Genomic DNA, 21,136 nt, shown 5'->3' with positions numbered 1-21,136 from the left:
AAATTGTACACATTATTTTGCCTTTTGACATCTAGTTGGTTGGGAAAAAATGCTTTAAAACTATGTTAATTAAGAAGGCAAGAGAGAATCATATATTCTGTGTCTCAAATCTATGCAGCAGTGATTTGTCCACTGTCTTCAGTAGGACTTAGGACATCACAGCTTGTGTCTCATGGCTGCTTCTTCTTGTTAATGAAACTATTCTTTTTGTTTGTCTGCCCCATTTTGTTACCTTACTCTTCTTTCATGGAGTCCAGTTCAACATAAATGCTTCATGGCATAGTGGATATTTGTGCCCAGGTCTCCAGTCTTAATCCAACACTCTCACCAGTCACCACTGCACCACACTGGCAAATTCTCCAAAGCTATGGCAGCCATCTTGAGTGCTCAACACAGTGCATCTTGTTCTTGGTGTGGTGGGATGGTATTCAGCAATGCAGTGGAAGTGCCAGCAGTTAGGAACTCCCAAACCAGGAAGACGTAGTCCTTCCGTTCCTCTCTTTCTCACCCCACCCCCAGCAGAGACTTAGCAAGCAAGTTTTGATGAGGTGCTTTTTCAACTTGCTTTTCAGTCCTGCTTTTTTTCATTGTTACCTTTGACTTCTCTGTCTGCCTGTCCTTGCTTGTCTGTAAGCCTCTGGGCATGGACTGGGCCATTGCAGTGTTCTGTACAGCACCTAGCACACAGTTGAGTTTGCATAACTTAAACAGTAGCAGCAAATACTCAGTAGCAGTTGGGCAACTTCTGTAGGAGTATGGCTTCTCCACAAACAGTGGAGCTGAAAAGCTTTTTCGTTCAGTTTTTTGGCCTTGTCACAAGAAGCAATGCAAGTCACCAAGAACATGATAACGTAAGCCATGGAATAGACAGCAATCCTATTTTCTCAGCAGTCTGCATAGTTAACAAGAATGCAGATGAATCACTGGGAGAGAAGGAAATATCATCATGTCTGAAACTTGCAGTAAAACCTATAACAAAGGTCATAACAGTGTCCAACACAGTTTGGAAATATTCTGAGTGCCAGATGGAATATAAGTGAGATCCAGTTTATAAAGCCACACAATTAATGATATATGATTTGTGCTTTTTTTTAAAAAAAAAATTGCTTGTACTTTGCTCTTTTTACAAAAAGCAAAATAAAGGGCTACTTTTTAAAAAGCTTACAACAAAGAAAAACACATTTTCTCATAACTGTCTGGGTATAAAGTAATTTGAACTAAATTTCTGCACAAATCATTTTCAAGAGATTGTCTGTCAAGTGTAATCAAAAGAGAGGGAGGGAGGCAGCCCTTTTGTACCAACCAAGGAGACTTTGTAGAGTTGGATTCCATCTCCCCCCCCCCAAGTTTGAAATGTGGTTGGGAATGTCAGTTTTGAAACAGCTCTTTGAGAAGTAGTTAGCTTTTAAAGTGCACCAATTCACAGCTCACAAGGAATGATTTTGAAGGGTAAAATCTTGGGAAGAAAGTTGACAGGAATCCCTATTGTTAAGTAAGGCAAGCATAACACAGCTTGACTCTTTCCTACTGAACAGCTTTGCCCAGCTGGTGAAACAATTAAAGATGCAAAAGAACTTTCGAATGGATTTGCATGGGAACTTAATATAATTGAAAAGTACTGTATGGGGAGGCATTGCTGGAAATATGGTCAAGTCTGCCTCTTTCAAGGTAATCCTGAAAAGGTTCATAGGAACCTTTAAAGCTACAAGAAATGTAAGCTTTCAGTTTACAGAATGTTGCCTTTTTGCAAGAGAAAAAAAGTCCTTTTTTTCACAAGGCCTGTTTTGTTAGGAAACCACTCCCTTCTGCCTTTGCTGTTCAGACTGGCTGCTAATTGCCTCCTGGTTGATGACATTTTCCATGCATTGCCACATTGTGCTGGGATTGTTACAACTTCATGCTGTTTATTGCTTGCAAAGCCTTGGCTTGCAGCTCATGCCAGTCATGGCAGAGTGGTAAGTGAAGAGCACTCTGCATTTCAAAAACCCTTATATTGTTGGCTAATGAAAAATGCCTGAAATCACTGGACCTATTTTAACCTGGCTGGAAGTGAATTTATATTTGCATACGATTCCCAATAGGCTGTTTTCAGTCACCTGTAAATTGGATGTGGTTTTGAGCGTATTTGTTGTTATGATTATTAAAACATGAAGTGTTCTTTCTCTCTCCATGGAATCATAGCGCTTCCCAGTCTAGATGATGATATCTATGGGGAATTAAAAGCAGGAAAATGCTGCAGTCTGGATATGGTTGCAAACTCTGGCTTGGAAAATGCCTGGAGATTTGGGGGCAGTGCCTGGAGAGGGTAGAGATTGGGGAAGGGAGGGGGGTTCAGCAGGGATAAGGTGCCGTGGAGTCTACCCCTCTGAAGCTATCATTTACTACATGGGAACTGATCTTTGTAGCTTGAAATTCAGTTGGAAATCTGGGAGAATTCCAGATTTCCAGAACTTACCTTGAGTTTGATAACTTATGGATATGTAAAGTTGAGGTGTTCGTATTTTCATTCTGTGAAAGAATTCACAATTTAAACATTGCCTGTCAGAACAGAGTCAAGAAATATGATTAGTAGACATGTCAACGTGTCTGTTGCTGGTTAGCAACAGACACATTGACATGTTAGGATTCCTGTACTGTTCCATTTTTCAGATAAGGGACAAAGTATATGAATGCGACCTTTTGTAAAAGACAAAACTCCTTACATATCCAGTGCTAAGCATATCAAGGACATCGGTAAGGTGAAGTTCGTTCCAGATATGCCAGTTTGTATATGCGGGGAGTCTTTTATATGGGGGGGCATTAAAACATTGACTCTCGCATCTGTTTCATGAGGTAGGCATCTTGAGAGGCGGGCAGTTGTGTTTGAACTGTCAGCTTAGGCCTTGTGGTTTAAACTGGTGAACTAAAACCAACAATCCCTTTGTAACTTCTTGCTAATCTAGCGTAGATCGCTCTTTGTTTAATGAATATGATTATCTTTAAATCCACTCATTCAGATCTGGTTCAGCATAGCTGGGTAGTTACAAGGAATTTGTAATATGTGGAAGAGTGTAAGAAATGCAAAGGAGTGTAACTGAATCATGGCAACCTGCCAGTTTATGTACTTGCTGACAGTTGCTTAGGAAATTAGCCAGAAGAACCAGTGTGATGTAGTGACTGGATTTTAACCGGAGAAGCCCAGATACTTATTGCACATTTGCACATTAGGGCAAAACGCTTCTCCGTGCCGTCTTCATGACAATGGACCATCTCTGCTTGCCCTATTGTGAAAATGTGATACCGGTTAACGCCAGTGGGCTAAGACTGCGTGGGTGTTGCATATGAGAGCCAGAGCCATAGGCAGCAGTATTCTGTGGCTTCCCCTCATCATTTTGCCACCCGTGTGTACTGGAGAGTCAGCCAATGAGGGAAGAATGCTGGATGTGGGTAAACTTCACTGCCTGTCACAGCAGTGTTGTGTTAGGATTCCTCGAAAACTATGTGTTTGTGTTCCTGAACATTATGAGTGAGGTGATTTCCTGTTGTCCAGTTATCCTAAACTTTTATCAACAACAGTTAATCATGGATCCTATACTTGCCTTCTGCTTGCGCAACTCTTTGTCCATTGTGGAAGAATTCTCTCAGGACTAGGTGCCAAGAAATGTGTTTTGCGATATGGAAAGACCTGCACAAGCAGAAGGAATATACAGGATCCAAGCCTTAGATTTTCCATTCTCCTTACATGCATAACTTTTATGATGCACTGAGCACCTTTATTCTTCATGGGCTGCTTGGATGATCTGACAAAAGGTTGTTCCAGCAGCAGTCGTAGATTTAAAAACTTCTAGTACTTCTACTACTAGGCAGACATAACCCAGGTGTTGGAATCAAGAGCGAGTTCACAATATGAGGTCTCTTTCTTAAAGTGCCCTACTTTCTACTCACACATTTCGATACAAGCAAAATTGTATCATAACACATAACAGAATTTGTAATGCTGGGTATGAAACTCCTTCCCATAAAGGCACAGAGTCCCAAGATGAACGATGGACTATCAAACTGGGCCTTACTCACAGTCCCCTAAGAGTGCAAGTTTCAGATAATGTCCATGGTTGCCCTGTAGCTGCTATCCTGGAAGCGCTGACTTCTTGCAGAATCTGAAGTGTCCTGAAGTGTCCTGAGTTCTAGGCCAGCAATCAGAAGAGCAGTTCTCAGGGCCAATTTCTTCACAGGCAGTGACTCCAGCCAGCAGACTAGGAGGGCCCACACCAAAAGCAGTCAGCTCCAATTAAAAAAAGATAGTCTAGGGGTCAACCTTCTGTCCAGGAAGTCGGTTCAGCAAAGAGAGGCCTGGAGGGAAGGCCCACACCAGAAAAAATGAGCCCGACAGCAAAGTTTAGTAGAACTTGCTTTTGTTTTAGGACCTGCCTGCAGCTTCTTCATTTACTGACCGACTGACTGACTGACTTATAGTCCACCTTTCTCGCTGAGACTCAAGGCGGATTATATAGTGTGAGATCAGTACAATCAGTAGCAAGGACAAGGGTAGGCATTTCCATACAGTGTCAAGGACATTTCCATAAACAGTGTAATAGGGTAGATGAATACAAGTTTACAGAGACATAGCATTAGCAAGGATCCAATACAGGGGTTGAAGGATTGCGGAAACAGAACATAATCCTTTCTAGGATTGACATTAGACAACATGAAGCACAAGCAGTATATATGAGTACATATTCAAAGCAAAAGATAATAATGTAAAGCAACATAATGGTGGAGCCCATGGTTCCCAACTCATTGGCGAAACATCTGAGACCCCCTTCCTACAATACCGCCCTCCTGTTAGTGAAACATCCAAGACCCCACCCCTTCCTACAATACCGCCCTCCTATCTGAGTAAAAAAGCCTTTTTGAATAATTCAGTTTTGCATTGTTTGCGGAAAGCCAAGAGCATGGGAGCTCTCTTGACCTCCTCAGGCAGGCTGTTCCACAAGGTAGGGGCCACCACAGAGAAGACCCGTGTGTGGGCTGCAGTTGATTTTGCCGATGTGTAGACTGACAAGAGACCCTGTTCTTTCCAGCAATATAGTTGCTTGGAGCAAACACAAGGGCTTCCAAAAGGCTTCCCCCACTTCCTTTTTCCCAGTTCAAAATAAACAGCCCTCATGCTTGATAACCCACCAAAGTTACAATGAACAAAGCAACTACAAACACTCCTCTTAGCATGCAAATTAAGTAGTTGTTTTGATCCACTCAACAGCCTACATTCCCAAAACTCTACACAAGCCATTTTTTTCCCTCTGATCATGATATCTCTTTGAATTTGCCTGAAAGTGGTTGTGTAAGAACAGAATTTGGTCCGCAGCTACTATCCCATTAACTATTGCATTTTTGCTTTATTTCCTGAGGAAATACATTGTTTAATGTCCTACAAATGCCAAGGCCTGCCCTTTAACCTCCGAAGTGTCCATTATACAATTAACGGGTATCTTTATTTCCCACAGTGCAACTTCTTCTCTTCTTGCCCCTGACCTGAGGCAGGCAGCTTTGCTTAGTAAAGATCTTCTGCTGCTTTTTTTTTTAAAAAAGTACCACAACTTAAAAGTTATTGGGCCTGGGAAAGAGAGGTATAAAAAAGAAGCTGGGACACAGGAATTTCTGCTGTTCTCTCTCCCATTTTCCCAACATTTTACTGGTAAAATATACAAAAATTAACATTTCAGATTTTAATGATTTGTAAAAAAACTGGTTTTTTTAAAAAAATGAAGTCGAATTGCATTCTGTTGGAGTCTTCAAGGCATCATAATTCCCAATCAGAGTTTTAATATCATTGCATTATCTGCATGTACTGGGAACAAGGGAAGAAGAATGTAGGAGTCATCGTCTTCATTACTGGAGCACGAAACAAATTACAGTAAATGTATTTCCAACATTTTCTTAGGTTGCCAGTCCCCCCTACCCATTAAAGCCCTTCCCTCTTTAGTTTTTGGATAAATCTTTATTAGGGTTGTCAGCCTCCAGGTAGTGGCTGGAGATCTCCTGAAATTACAACTGGTCTCCAGGCCACAGTTCACCTGGAGAAAATGGCTACTTTTGGGGATGGACTCTATGGAATTATGCCATGCCAAGGTCCTTTCCCTCCCTAAAGACCACTTTCTCCAGGTTTCACACCCCAGATCTCCAGGAATTTCCCAACTTGGAGCTGGCAACCCTAATCCTTATAGAAGAGAAGCCTGAGCAGTGGATTCATATTCAGACTTTGCTAGGCTGTCCAAGTGTGAACATGCTGTAAATTGCCTCATTGGTATAATAAATCAGTTCAAAAGATTTGCCTGCTTCTCACATGCTCATTTCTCAAGGGACAGTGAGTTAATTTAAGTAAATGACATATTGAGGCTGCAGCAACACATTACAAAGAGTCCTTTCCCCCTCCCCCTCCCTAGGTGAAAAGCTAACGGGTTCCTGTGAAATAGGTAGTTTTAAGCCTAAATGTTAGTGAATCATTGTAAGCTTGAACAGCTGTAGCCATCTAATTCCATTGACTGAAGGATGTAAATCTGACTGAAGGACTGAAGGATCTGACTGAAGGATGTAAATCTGTTTAGGATTGCATCATAAATCATCTTTATGTCCACACATCACGTTCTTTTTACTAGATTATCTCAGCTAAACTAATTTGTAATGGCACTATGTTTAAATGTTGTTGCTCATTGGTTTCTAAGACAGAAGTACCATTGACTCGTGTCTGCTGCATTGGTGTGACCGTGTTGCCTTCAGTGGTGTTTTTAGTGGTTTCAACACTAAGCATTATGAATCAGGAAGAGCACTTGGCAATAAGTCTGAAGAAGATTACCTGCTGAAGCACTTCAGCAAATACCTTTTGATGTGGGTGAGTCAATAAGGTGCCGAAGCTAGCTATGCAGTTAATACTCCCCACACCCCCTTTGAATCTGGTGTTTAAACTTGAGATACCAACTTTTGGGTGGAGTATTTAGCAAGAATTACTCTTTACTAAATAATCATAATTCTACTCCTGTTCTTGCATGTAATAAGTCAGCAACAGGACTTTTAACTGTATAGTTTCTAGTTTGCTTTAAAACTGTGCTAAAACACTTCCTGTTCGTTAACTTTGCTCCACTCTTTTATATTGGTCAAGCTGCAAGCATCACTGTTTTAACATTGCATTCTGGATTTATATCCTTTGTTGTGGTAATTGTTGTAGTTGTTGCTCTCTCATTCATTCTCACACATCTACTGTGAAACTTAACTAGTTTCAAATGGAGAGGCCACACTTTTTAAAAGTACATATTAATATGCTATTGAAATCAGCCCTATTGATTTCTGATTCTATTTGATGGGGTGTAGGGGTGCTGTGTCCAGTTGCTGACAGCTGCAGCTCAAAGGAAGGGGTGGTGGTGCTGAGGGTGAGGCCCCTTTAAGGCCTCCTGGCTCACCTCTCATTTGATTGGTAGCATGGAGCCCCTTCTGGCTTTTCACCTGGTCAGCAGCCTGGGGTTGGAGGAAGAGCTGGCCAGGGCAGACTGGGACAGAACCTTGAACTGGCCACTTCTGTCCTCTCACAGGGCAACTGAAAGCCAGTTTGGTGTAGTGGTTAGGAGCACGGGACTCTAATCTGGAGAGCCGGGTTTGATTCCCCACTCCTCCATTTGAAGTTAACTGGGTGACCTTGGGCTAGTCACAGTTCTCTGGAGCTCTCTCAGCCCCACCCACCTCACAGGGTGTTTTGTTGTGGGGATAATAATGGCATACTTTGTAAACCGCTCTGAGTGGGCATTAAGTTGTCCTGAAGGGTGGTATATAAATCGAATGTTGTTGTTGTTACTATTTCTCTTGTGACAGGACTGGGAGTTGCAAGGGAGCATGTGCAGCCCATGAGGCTATATTTAAAGCCAGATGAGAGCTGTTCATGCTCTCTCATTTCTGAACCCAGAGAAGGAAAGATGGAGAGAGGAGGAGGAGGAGGAGTAAGGGTAAGAGTGTCTTCCAGTCCTATTCCTTCTGAGATCTTGGGGAAAGAGAAACCACATTGAGGGATTGGAACTGCCTGAAGGAGAGGGGTCAGCAAACTGTTGTCCTTTACATACTGTTGAAATCAATGAGACATGCTTCCAAATAAATATGCTTAGGATTCAGCAGCAAAAATACTATCACCACTTTTTTACCTGTTTACTTTTTAAAGAGAGTTAAATAATAACCTCGCTGTTGTGCTATTTAATATTTATGTATGATCCTTAGGAGAGATTGTTCATAGCTTTGGCATGGGGTGTCATCGAATGCTCATTCCTTTGACTAAGCCTCTAGATGTTGATGTCTCAGTTTTGGGCCTTTGTCTTGAGGCTGTGGTCAGCTGGTTGAAGATGGACAAGTTAAAGTTGAATCCAGATAAGATGGAGTGCCATGCCCAGTACAAGTATAAAGTAACAGGTTGGAACAGAAGAGGAAATGATAGAGTAGCGGAAGAGAAAGTCGAAGTATTTTCTAGCTGCAGAGTAGCTGCTTTGGGCTTCCTTTTCTGCTTTTTCATCATTCTTTTTGCTGCTTCAAACCTGACAGCTTCTATGAGCACTCTGGGATCACTCTCTGCTGATATTTTAGGGTTGCCAGTCCCCCGCTGGGGGGGGGGGGAATCCCCTGCTCCCACCCTCCACCCCCTGCCCTGCCTACCTGACCAGCAGGGGAGGAACGGGCCTCACAAGCACACTCCCAGGTGGCATGGCACACTCCCATGGGCTCGAAACGGCCCGGATTGAGCCAGAATTAGTCCCGATCAGGCCACTGCGGCATGGGGGAGTGCTCCCCCACGTAGCAGTGGTCCATTCCAGAACGATTCGGGCCCAATCTGGGCTGAATTCAGACCGAATTGGGTCCCCCTGTAGAGCATAGGAGCGCTCAAGGGGCAACCAAAGCCTGCATGATGACACCACTTCCTGGAAGTAACATCATTGTGCAGGCCTGGAGGTGCACACGCACATGACTGAGCAACCCAGAAGGTAGGAGCCAGGACCCCTACCTCCCGCCGGGAATACAGGGGGACCTGGCAACCCTATATCATTCGGCCATTTTTGCTATCCAGAAAGCAAACTAGCAATGTTACCAAGCGGAGAGTCTGTTTTTTGTCTTTTCTTTTTTTGTAGAATTTGCATTTTAAAAATTCATTTTTGTTTCATATTTATGCAATAAGAGGTCTTTTAAAAATTATATTGCTAAAACAGTGGAGCGCCCTTGGGAGTGAATGCGTTATGGAGCTGAAGTGACAGCTCCTATTATCTAGCCGCTGCAGAACGTCTGCATTTATAAAAGGTACTAAGTAGTGTGAGTAGGAGGACATACAAATGGCCTATTTTTAATTCAGGTTTTGGAATGCTTCACACATGGGGCTTCTGAAAGTATAACAACAGTTTTCTCAGCAAAACAGCTGACCAGAGCAGTCAGGGAAAGAGAACCTTCGTTAAGCTGCAGCCCTTCTCTAAATCTGTTATCAAGTCAAAGGGTTGCCTTTTCCATTTTCCTTCCCATTTTCCCATGCACATTGCTCCATGTTCACAAGTGTTTTACTACTGACCCTATTTTTGCCCATTGGCAGTCCACTCACAAATGGGTGGAACAGCAGTACTTGCCTTAATAGCATGTATAGATGACCAACTGAATGGGCCAGTACTTTGGTATAAAATTTAAGGTTCTTGTTTTTAAAACAAATCACTGCCTGTTCAAAATGGTGCCCCTGTTGCTGTGGTGCCCAAAGCAGCTGCTTGTTTTGCTTATCTAGAGAATCAGCCCCTGCACTACCTAAACCCAGCAAAGTCAGTGGTGGTTTTGCTATAGACCCCAGTGGGATGTGAACTCTCAGACTTTTCTGCAAATGTATTGCATTTAGATATTCATGATAAATGTGTTTATGTGTAGTTGATTAGAAATGAATGTCTTTTTATTAAAAAAATAGCATTGTTTCTTAAAGGAAAAGACAGTAAATTCCCTGTTTCCGTTCCATACTTTTATAAACCTGTTGAAAACTGTTTGAAATGACACATAATAGGCACATTCAGTAACTGAATGGCATGTACTTGGAAAAAGCCTGGCTTCGTTTCTTTTCATTGAAACATGAGTGGACCTGTTCAGGACTAGTTCGTGTCGTGGAGATGACTATAAGCTACTGTTAAAATAGAATGAAGGATTAGTGATGGAATAGTGTGAAAAAATGAAATGGGAACATTATTGCTGGCATTTTTATTAGCATTTTGCAGAGCACTTCACAAAACAGTAAGACAAGACTTTTACAAGTATCAAGACAATAGAGCAGTATATTATACACAATCAGCTTGACTTTCGGATCACTCTTAAGAGTGAGGGAGCATTGCAGGGAGCATTGATTGTAAGGTATATTGCTTGCAAAAGGACTGCAGTCTTTGTTTGTTTGTAATTCTCTCATGTCTTCATCTATCTTGTACTATGGTATGTTCCACTTGCTGTTTTCTTTACAAAAAAAGAATTGTAGTCCATTGGTATTGATATTTCTTTTGTAGTTGTTGGATTATGTTACGATACAGGAAAGTACTGAGTCTCGCCCCTGGTAAGCAACATTTTCTAAGAGGGCCACTTTGAGAAGTGAGTGGGGAGCAGGATCCAGCCACTCAACCTCCATCCCTAAAATGACCCATCAACATTGTGTCTGCTGCTACGTATGACACTTTCTGTGCAACACATTTGCTTCTAGGTAGGCAATGAGCGGGGGACCATTTTTGTCTAAGAGCCTCCAGTTGCTGACCTGTATGCTAAAAACTCCACCATACCTTTGCATAATGAATTTAATAAGTCAAAGGTATAGGGCTTTATTTTGTATTGGCTCCTCAATATATAATCAATATATTTCCAGTAAATACTTATGCATGGCCCAGAAAGTCTTGGCTTGTGTGCTAAAATATAATCCAAGTGTTTTGAAACCCAACGTTTGAAATAAGGCAGAAGAACATTTGGGGACATTAGCACAAATGCTTTGTTTGTTTTTTAATTAGGTGACAGAATAGAAAATGTTCACTGTTTATAATAGGCATCTTAAAAACAGAGAGTTGGGCCATGGGGCACACTTGGTCATCATGATATTGTGGTCCTGAGAGGGTACCACTGAAACCTCTATCAGATCATCGCTGGCTTCTGATAAGAATTTATGGACTCGTTTTCCTTTTTTTCTCTCTGTCCTTTGAGACTTGAGACTCAATGAAAGGTGAAACATTTGCTTTGGAGGTCATAGTCATACTCTGTGGAACAGTCATGTTGTTCTGGCTGTTTTCAGATGAAAATAATTTACTCCACTGTTTTAAGTTGCAGTCCCGCAGTTGAATTCTTCACTTGTGCAGAATGAGGCGTTCTCGTTCAAGAGCTGGCATTCTTGCCTCTCCCCTCCAGTAGAGAGAGACTTGTTCTATATATACATACCTCTCTGGGTAGGGTAAGCCCCTTCCCACTCAGTTCTCTTCTGATTGCTTGTGAAAGCGGCGTCACTGAGGATCTTCTCTGCGCCCTGTCAGTTTCCTTTTTCAGTACAGCTAGAGACTTCTCTGTCAATTTTAGTTACTCTGGCCACTGCTTTTATTTCTCGATGGGATCGTGTTTGTTTGCAGGAGCTTGCCTTCTCACTGTTTCTTGCCCATATGCCTACAGTGTTGTGGGTTACTTAAAAGGTGTAGTGGCTGTGGGGATAAATTTCCTATGTAGGATAGACACAATCGTTGCCTTATTTGCTTGATGGAAGAATATAGTGTAGGTGGTTGTCTCCACTGCCAGAAAAGTCACAAAGCAAGCCCCTAAGAACTGTTGATCCAGATTACATGTATTGCTTTGGGAACAAGCATTGGCTTGGCTGTTAACTTCCTCTGACTTCCTTCCAAGTAACTGTGCCAGGGCAGTTTCCATGGCTTGTCCCCAACCTCTAAATCTGCCTCCAAATTGGCTGTTAAGCACCATTAAGGTCGAAAGATTGCATTTGGGAACAAGGCCTTTCCAATCTGTGAGACTGACTTCTCTGCCAGACAAAAAAGAAGAAAAAGAATGATGGAGCAGCAGTAAATAAGCCACAAATGTTGACTTTGAGATCTACCACTAGCTCCCACAGTAGCTCCAGCCTTGAGTTCTGTTTCTGAATCCCTCAGATCTTTGTACCACCAGTCTGCACCATACAAATTTCAAGTTAAATTACTGAAGACCTGACTGAAACCGAACCTATGCTACAGTGCATGGGACATCCTATGTATCTGCCTGGGTTGTCTTCTCCTGCCTTCAAAAGAAAGTACTTCTTGGCACAATGCACTGTTAACTAGTGGAACTCTCTGCTGTGGGGATGTGGGGATGGTTACTAGCTTAGATTACTTTAAAGGAGTGTTAGACAGATTCATAGATTAATCAGTGGCTCTCATTTTCAAGTGACCTGACATACGCTTGCTGAATCTATTTGCAAAGTCTCCCCATGTAATACAATCTGAAACTCTCCTTTTCTGCACAAACGCTTGTCCATCAGTGAGTGTGTGTTGAAATGACTGTTACTGGGATGTCTGTTTCAGTTGACACCATCCTCCAAGAAATCCAACAGTGAAACTTTGCCACATGTGGAATGATTGCACAAGTAGTCTACTAAAGACAGCAGCAAGCTGCATAATTCACTTTCCAGAACTCTTTAGCATTACTATCTCAATGAGCATATTTGGCTATGAACAATTTGGGGAAATACTGTGGTCTTTCTTTTTCATACCATTGCAATAGCTGGGTCCAGATTGCAGAATGTGACTCATCTTCTCCTATTTTAATATCATCACTTGCTTTAACTTTTGATGAAAAGTACCTTGTTTACTCATCAGTCTTTCCAGAAGGTTTGTGAAGTTGTCTGTCCTGTTTCTCTTGTGTCCATTACTTTACAAACAACATCATTTCTGGAAGGGCATATTGCTTCTGTATGCTATACTGTGAGTACTGCCGAAATGCCATCATGTGAACGCTGCTTCACACTGCTTTCTTCTCATTATTTCTTTATTTATTTGGCTCTACCAGAGTGCCAAATGGTAAACACTGTTTCGTGCTATTTTTTCATATGGAGATTCCATTCCTGCAGCAATTTTGTGGATAGTTAACATAGAATCACAGAATCACAGAGTTGGAAGGGGCCATACAGACCCTCTAGTCCAACCCCCTGCCCAATGCAGGATGAGCCTAAAGCATCTCTGACAAATATTCATCTAGCCTCTTCTTGAAAACTGCCACTGAAGGGGAGCTCAACACCTCCCTAGGCAGCTGATTCCACCTTTGAACTACTCTGACCATGAAAAAGTTTTTCCTAATATCTAGCCTGGTACCTTTCTGCATGTAATTTAAACCCATTGCTTCGAGTTCTATCCTCTGCTGCCAACTGGAACAGCTCCTTGCCCACCTCCAAATGACAGCCTTTCAAATATTTAGAGAGCAATCAAGTCCCCCCTCAATCTCCTCTTCTCCGTTCCCAAGGCCCTCAGCCTTTCCTCGTAGGGCTCAGTCTCCAGCCCCCTGATAATTCTCATCGCTCTCTTCTGCACCCTCTCAATTTTGTCCACATCCTTTTGAAGTGAGGCCTCCAGAACTGCACACAATACTCCAGGTGCAGCCTGACCAAGGCAGTATAGAGAGGGACTTTTTTTGCCACCGCATCACACTGACTGCTTATATTTAGTTTACAGTCCATTCTTACCCCAAGATCTCTTTCGCATACACTACTACCCAGAAGTGTATCCCCCATTTTGTATTTGTGCTTCACATTTTTGTGGCCTAAATGTAATACTGTGCACTTACCTATGTTGAATTGCATCCTATTCACAACCACCCACTTCTCCAGAGTATTCATGTCTCGTTGAATTTTAACTCTATCTTCTTGGATTACACTCTAACTCCTCCCAATTTGGTATCATCAGCAAATTTAATAAGTAGCCCGTTTACTCCTTCATCCAGATCACCGATAAAAATAATGAAAAGTACTAAAACCGAGCCCTGCAGCACCCCACTGGACACCTCCTTCCAATCTGATGAAATGCCATTGACCACCACTCTTTGGGTGCAGTCCTCTAACCAGTTCCCTATCCACCGAACTGTCCTATAGTCCGGTCCGCAGTCTTCCAGTTTACCCATTAGAGTGTCATGGGGGACCTTATCAAAAGCTTTACTGAGATCCAGGTAAATCACGTTGACATAGTTCCCACGATCCATATTACTCGATCAAAGAAGGAAACCAGATTGGTCTTACAAGATCTATTGGGAACAAAACCATGTTGACTTCCCCGGATCACTAAGTGGTCCTTCAGATGCTTCCAGATCGATCCCTTTAAAATCTGCTCTAATATCTTCCCAGCAACAGAAGTCAGACTGACCAGCCTGTAGTTTCTCTGGTCATCCTTCTTCCCTTTCTTAAAAATTGGGATAACATTTGCTTTTCTCCAGTCTTGTGGAACATCTCCAGTCTTCCAGGAGGCCTTGAAGATGATGGACAGAGGCTCTGCAAGTTCTCTACAAAGTTCTTTGAGCACTCTTGGGTGCACCCCATCCGGCCCAGGGGATTTGTCCAGTGCAGCCAGGTGCCTCTCCACAACCATGTTCAGGTCCTTGGTCTGACAATACCATCTTGAAAAGATGCAATAATTTACTCTATTGAAGACTTGCAAAAACCTCTTTTTATTTTTATTTTTTATTACAAATATCAATATTACAAATACAAGTCACATATAAACATATAAATAATCATATGTTACAATGCTAAGCATAACCAAATAATGAACCAACTTTAAATCTAATGGTTAAATCCTAGCCGTTAAGTGTATCACACCTCTTAGATGGGATAGCATCATTTTTAAGTACCTTCAAATATATCTCAAAATTGCAATTTGAGTAATCTCTTTTGGTTTAATTCTGCTCCAGTAATTTATGAATAAATACCATCTTTGGACAAAGTGAACCTGTGGGTACGTTTTCCTTCTTTTTAATTGGTTGTGTGTAAAGTGCCATCAAGGCACAGCCAACTTTTGGCAACCCCATCAAGGGGTTTTCAGTGCAAGAGTTATTCAGAGATAGTTTGCCATTGCTTGCCTCTGCTAGCAACACTGGACTTCCTTGAAGGTTTACCATCCAATTACTAACCAGAGACAACCCTTTTAGCTTAGATCCAACAATTTTAGGCTAGCCTTGGCAATCTAGATCAGGGCATTCAGTTGTTTAGAAACAGCTGTTTTATCCATAATCATAATTAGTCAACATTTTCTAAGTCAGATGTCAATGGGTAGTGTATTATATTGTTTCCATTTTTTTGCATTGAGTAGTCTTGCTGCTGTTATAATTTTCCTCAGAATGCAACCATGCTTTTCCTCCTAACGATTCTTCCATTTGACCAAATGAAAACACTGGCTCCCAGACTCACCTTGGGGCCCAGGTTGCAGGCTGTGCAGAGGAGGAGGGTGGAGAGGGCATGGTGGCCGCCGTGTTGCAGCGAGGCGTGTGGAGGGCCTGGGAGGCACAGACTGCTGTACACATCCGCTGCAAGCCCTGGTCAGGGGAGCTGCCCCCCCCTTCCAGCTCTTGGCTCTTTTACTAAGACCTGCAACAACTCTTGGTACAAACTAGGCTGCATGTCCAGCAACAGCTTCATATCAGCACTGTGTTTGAAGGCAGGGAAAACAGGGAAGTGTTTTAGCAAACAAAGATAGATATCGTTCCCAGTCTCCTTGTAGATACTTTAAGCTAGAACAGAAGTGTTACACACAAATGGTTTCCTCAGAGGGCTGTAGCTGTAAAAAGACAAGATGATCTTTTGCCTAGATATATCAGCTTTTAACCCGTAGTTTTTCAACTGTAATGTTACCCAGAATATAAATCCTACCTATGTTTTTCCCCAAGTCTGATATTGACACGGGAACATTCTTTGTACAGTCTGGATGTCTGTTGACATCCTTCATTCCAAGATGATAAGACAGTAGCCTCTTTACCATGACACTCAGGGCAAAGGCAAATATGTTTCTTTGCAAAAGTGCTCTTATTGAGGGTTTATTTTTCTTGCTTTTGTTTGCTGTCAGTCTTTGTTACTAGATAGTAAACAACATGTTCCCAAGATTATCAAGGGACATTCTACTTTCAGTGAGATTTCAGCACTCACCTCTGGATATGTTACCTTGCTAATCACCCCTTTGTGGGATCATATGGAGTCTATAAAGTAATAGCCAGGTTGCTGACCTGTACCTGGTGTTCTTTTCATGGTCCTCTATATAATCATGCAGCTTGCTCTCCACTGCCAGTATCCTTCATTTGTTGTCAGATGCTTGTGCAGCGGGGCAGAAAGTACTGAGTGGGAAGATCTTTGTCTCACCCCTTAGGAGCTCTAGCTTATTAACTACAGATTTGGAAACTTTCGCCAGACTATGTGCACACTTGAAGTACACCAGTTAAAGGTACATTTTTTTCTTTCTTACTCCACTTTGGATTTCAGCAGACTTAAACGTATGTAACTCTACTTATGATTGTAGTTTCGAAAGGAACAATTTATGACATAACTATTGACAGACAGCCTGAATGATCCCGTTATATGTACTTACAAAGGAAATTCAAGTTTTCTTCAGGAGTTTTAGTATCTTTTGTAGCTTTGAAGAGGCCATACTTATATTTTTCATGTAGATGATCCTAGGTACAGTCCTGGGCATTTCTTCCAGTTATAATCATTTTCAGTTAGAGGACTAGAAAAGACCATTGCTAGAGGCTATAGAAAGTCACTGCTGGTCAGCATAGATAAAATGGCTAGAAGAGCCGGAGCACTGATTCAATATAACTTCATAGTTGTAAAGCTCGGGCCATATAAAAAATAGAAATTCTGTCTAATTTTAATTGCAACTTTTGCTGTATCCTTACTTTGGAAATCATTAATCCATGTCCAAATCATTAGCAAATGCACATGTTTTCAGGCTGTACTTTTATACATGTTGGAATCACACCTGTATAGGAAAATTGAATTTGGTATGCCCAACAGTAAAATTCTCACTTTGTGTTTAGAAGTATGTGATTTTACACATTCACCAACATGCATTCCTCAACCTCAGATTATGTATCTTTTATTTTCTTATACCAGTCAACACCTCTTTGTTGTTGTTACCTCCCATACCTCTCAGATACATAATCTGAGGTTTATATATGGTTTAAACCAGGCCCTTTTTTATTTTCTTATACCAGTCAACACCTCTTTGTTGTTGTTGTTACCTCCCATACCTCTCAAAGGGCCTGGTTTAAACCATATATAAAAATGCTCCTTACTAGGCATAAAAGCTGTTTGTGACCGTATTGAATCCTTCTTAACTGCCGTTGCACTTTATGCTGTGTATAAGTGTTTTTCTTAGTGGGTGGGTCTGGGTGATAGCCAAGAGGAAATTTTCACAGCTTAGCAAAATTGTACAGTACACTTACTGCTCCAAATTGTACAGTACCATGTAGACTTGTGACGTATTCCAAATAACAGCTCTGACCAGGCACAAGTTTATGTGTGGGTGGACCTTTAACCCCTGTGTACTCAACAAAGAACAAATTCAGTGTGGGTATAAAGCCTCACCCTTTTAGGTCCTGGGGTTGTATTAGAGCCATATGTGCACATGGCTTTACCAAGCAACTCATTTCTTAATTGTGGTATCACAAAAATGTAAAACGTTCTTTTAAAAAACTTCAAATTAGCATCCACTTCATCATTTGTGCTTTTTGAAAGAGGATCTGCTGTGTTGCAGCCAATGATTAAGTTGAAAAGCAGGGCTCAATGCGCCTTTTGAAGCGGGATTTCCAATCATGATTCTATGTGGTTTGTTGAGCTGTATAAATTTATTGTCAAATTGTTAAATTTAACACTTATATTCCTCACTACCTTCCTTGCTACTTTAAAAACTTTTTTTTTAACTTTTGTTTAAAAGAGAGCACCGCTGAGGGTCTGTGAGCAATCCAGTAACACCCGCAAATTCTTCAAGGTGAAGGATAATCTGGGACTTCCGACAGAAGACAGTGAATGTTGTGAGTAAACTAAAAAAATCATGATCACTGAAAAATTCCTCCGTCAATATTCTTGGCATTGTGTAACAAGAGTTGGAAGGTGGGTTTACTTGGCAGAGACTGAAAATTTGTACAATGCTGCATTCCAATAATACATGGTGCCAATTGAAATAAACGGCTATGGTGTTCCCTCTTCCTATATGGAAGCTGTTTCCCTTTAGTTCTCTAATGTCATGACAGTTTTTCATAGAGAGTTAACCCTAACCATTCCCACACTTGAATGCCTCAGATGTTTTCAGAGGTGAACTCTTTGATGATTAAGAACCATAGGGTGGACAGCTGGATATATTACTTTGAACCATCGGACCTGTTTCCATGATTCCTTGAAGGACTGACAGTTGGAAGCAGAGATGAGATGTTGTCCAGATGTCATTTTACATAGTGATATTGATGAGTGGGTACTGCACGTTTTTCCTCAGAGGAAAAAAAATCTTATGAAGTAAATTGTTGGCAACTCTAACATATTTGACTACTTGTCAACATTAGGATAAAAGTAATAACAGGATGTGATATATGTAATGTAGAACCTGATGTAAAGTGTGCATCTTTTTGTGGCATAACTTAACTCTTTAACTTGGTTCAGAAGCAGAGGGCACTCACTCTCAAATCTTGAGGAAAGCACCCCCTCAAAAGAATAATAGCCGTGTGTGTGTGTAGGAATGTGTCTTGCTGTATTCAGTGGAATTTTCCTCCAGTTGTTTGAGTTTAGGGATATAGCAAAAGGTTTATTCAAGTGCTATGTTTATAGAATGTAATATTAAGAAGAACCAGTTGTGCCTTTAGAACTAGCTAATTTTTTTACAAAGCATGAGGTTTCATTGGCATTCCTAGGCCCACTTACTGGGAATAAGCCACATTCTGACTTCTTTTGAGTAAATGTATATTGGATCAATTTTTCTTTGTTTGTTTATAATATGGCTTTCTAATGGAGACTCAGGGGAGATTACTGGATATAAACAGTGCAATAAGACAGTAGTGAACAATGCAATAAGGCCAGTATTAAGAAGTAGGTAAAGACTGCAGTAAAACCAAGTGATAGCTACTGTAATTGTTATAGTGAACTACAACACTACTCACTTTTAAAGGTGCCCTCTTGGGCTTCTCTTGTGTGGATACTTACACAGATTGACATGAAATTAAAATTCAGTGAACACAAAGGGGGACTTCCTTTTTGGTGCATAAGATTGGGCTGCACTCAGCTCATATAGTGTTTTGTTTTTAAAATAATGCTTATGATCCAGTGTGCGATGATGGAATTCTATTTCCTTATTTCCTTACTCTTTTCAGTATCATAGTTGAAAGGGTTCAGGTTTTATCATTGCTGTCTAAAAACTGAACCTGTTAAAATTTTATACTCCAATGACTTAAAAAGGAGAACAGAAACACTGAGCTAAAGTTCATTTGGCATCCAAGTTCTTAACTTTGAAATACTTGTTCATATTATGCCTTAATTTTAGTGATTTAGCCATATTTAAATGACCAAGGAACAATAGACTTCATAGAGGGATAGATAATTATAGTGAAGTCTTTGTCCTTTCATTTAAAAGAGTTATACTCATTTTTACATTAAAGAAATGATCAGGTTTCACAGTGCAATCCTTCTTAAGCAAAGTTATACTCTTATATGTCCATTGACTTTAGTGTACTTAGACGGGTGAAACTCTGTTTAGGAGCGCAGTGTGTGTTGCTTTTAAAGACACTTGGTGGTAATTAACCTTATTCAAGCTGCTTCAGGCTATGTTCAAGGAATACGTGATGAATATATGAAGTATTTGTTTGTTTATTAACAATTTTTTTACTTCGCCATTTTGCCCTCACAGGGCCAAGGCGGCTAACAAATTTTAAACATTGAAATTGAAATATCATCTTAAAATAATTTAAATAAATACAAAACATAAAAGCAACAGTTAAACATTGGAAGGAAAGAGGAAGTATTACTGAGGGAATGCCAAGTGAAACAAAGAAGTCTTCATCTACTGGCAGAATACAGTGACAGAAGGGGGCAGGCAAACATCCTTGGGGAGAGAATTCCAGAGTTTGGGTGCCGCTACTGAGAAGGCCCTCTCTCGGGTTGCCACCTGCCTAAGTCAGAAGTAGAATATGTGAGCGTCTTTTTCAATCTTGTCTACATTTCAGAGCTGTTGTAAGATCCCAACAGGAATAATGAATGTGAGTAGTAATAGTGATATATAATGCTAACCCTCACTACTGTTATTGTTATCCTCCTCGAGCTTCACCATGAAGTCATGGTAAAGAAATAGGAAAAAGATGCTTTTGTGTTACCTCTGGCCTAAGAAATGGCAGTTGGTATCTGGTGGAAGTTAGCTCATTTGTAAGAATTGTTTAAACAGCAATTGTTTTTGTGCACTGTATTTGTATCATTCCCTTATTTTGAGTAGTGCTTAGTCTACCTTGTGTGGTAAGAGAGTGTGACTCGCCCCAGAATTATGAGGCCCGTAGCTGAATGGGGGTTTGAACCCAGGTACCCACATCCAATATAAACACTCTTTTCCATAGTACCACACTAACCTCCTTTGACTATGGAATGCTGAATCCACTTCATGCGCATGTATGCAATAATAGATGCCTGAACAGAACTGAAAATATTTCACACTATTCTAAGGGACTTGAAAATAAATTTTAGAGCTGTTTTGAGGTTACTAAACAAAACATGCTGAGATTGTTTCCATCAGAAGCAGTTTACTTAAGTAAAAGTACCCTTTCCATGACAGATTAGTTATTAAATATTCTAGCTTCTTAATATGAAATTTATTTTTAATGTTTTTAGAGGTGTCTTGAGAATGAAGGAGGTACAGTTGGAATTGGTTTGGATAATTCTTAAATTTTACCAACCATTCTTTTCAAACTAAAAACTGATGTCTGCTCTTCCTTTCTTGTTCCTTATCCCATTCTCAGTAGCTCAGATTCCTTGTAGCTATAGACTGTTCGCCGTTGGAAATGTCCACACTGTAGACTTAAACTGGTTTAACAGCGATTGCTCCCTTTCCCAGGGAACTGAAGGAAGGAGGATGGGGAACTAGGGTTCTTTAGCAGAATCTACACA

The 21,136-nt window shown here is 41.0% G+C and overlaps 1 protein-coding gene across 2 annotated transcripts in view; it reads left to right on the top strand.

Moving 5' to 3' along the window:
• Positions 1-21,136, top strand: part of ATXN1 (ataxin 1) — a 266,307-nt gene that overhangs the window by 151,611 nt on the left and 93,560 nt on the right. For both annotated transcript variants that reach the window (XM_054985762.1, XM_054985763.1), the window contains one exon: positions 17,937-18,033. The gene's annotated coding sequence lies outside the window, so the exon portion shown is untranslated. The remainder of the gene's footprint in view (positions 1-17,936; positions 18,034-21,136) is intronic.

The sequence above is a fragment of the Eublepharis macularius genome, chromosome 7 (assembly GCF_028583425.1).
Source record: "Eublepharis macularius isolate TG4126 chromosome 7, MPM_Emac_v1.0, whole genome shotgun sequence".
NCBI classification, from domain to species: domain Eukaryota; kingdom Metazoa; phylum Chordata; class Lepidosauria; order Squamata; family Eublepharidae; genus Eublepharis; species Eublepharis macularius.
This window is presented reverse-complemented; position numbering and strand designations above follow the sequence as displayed.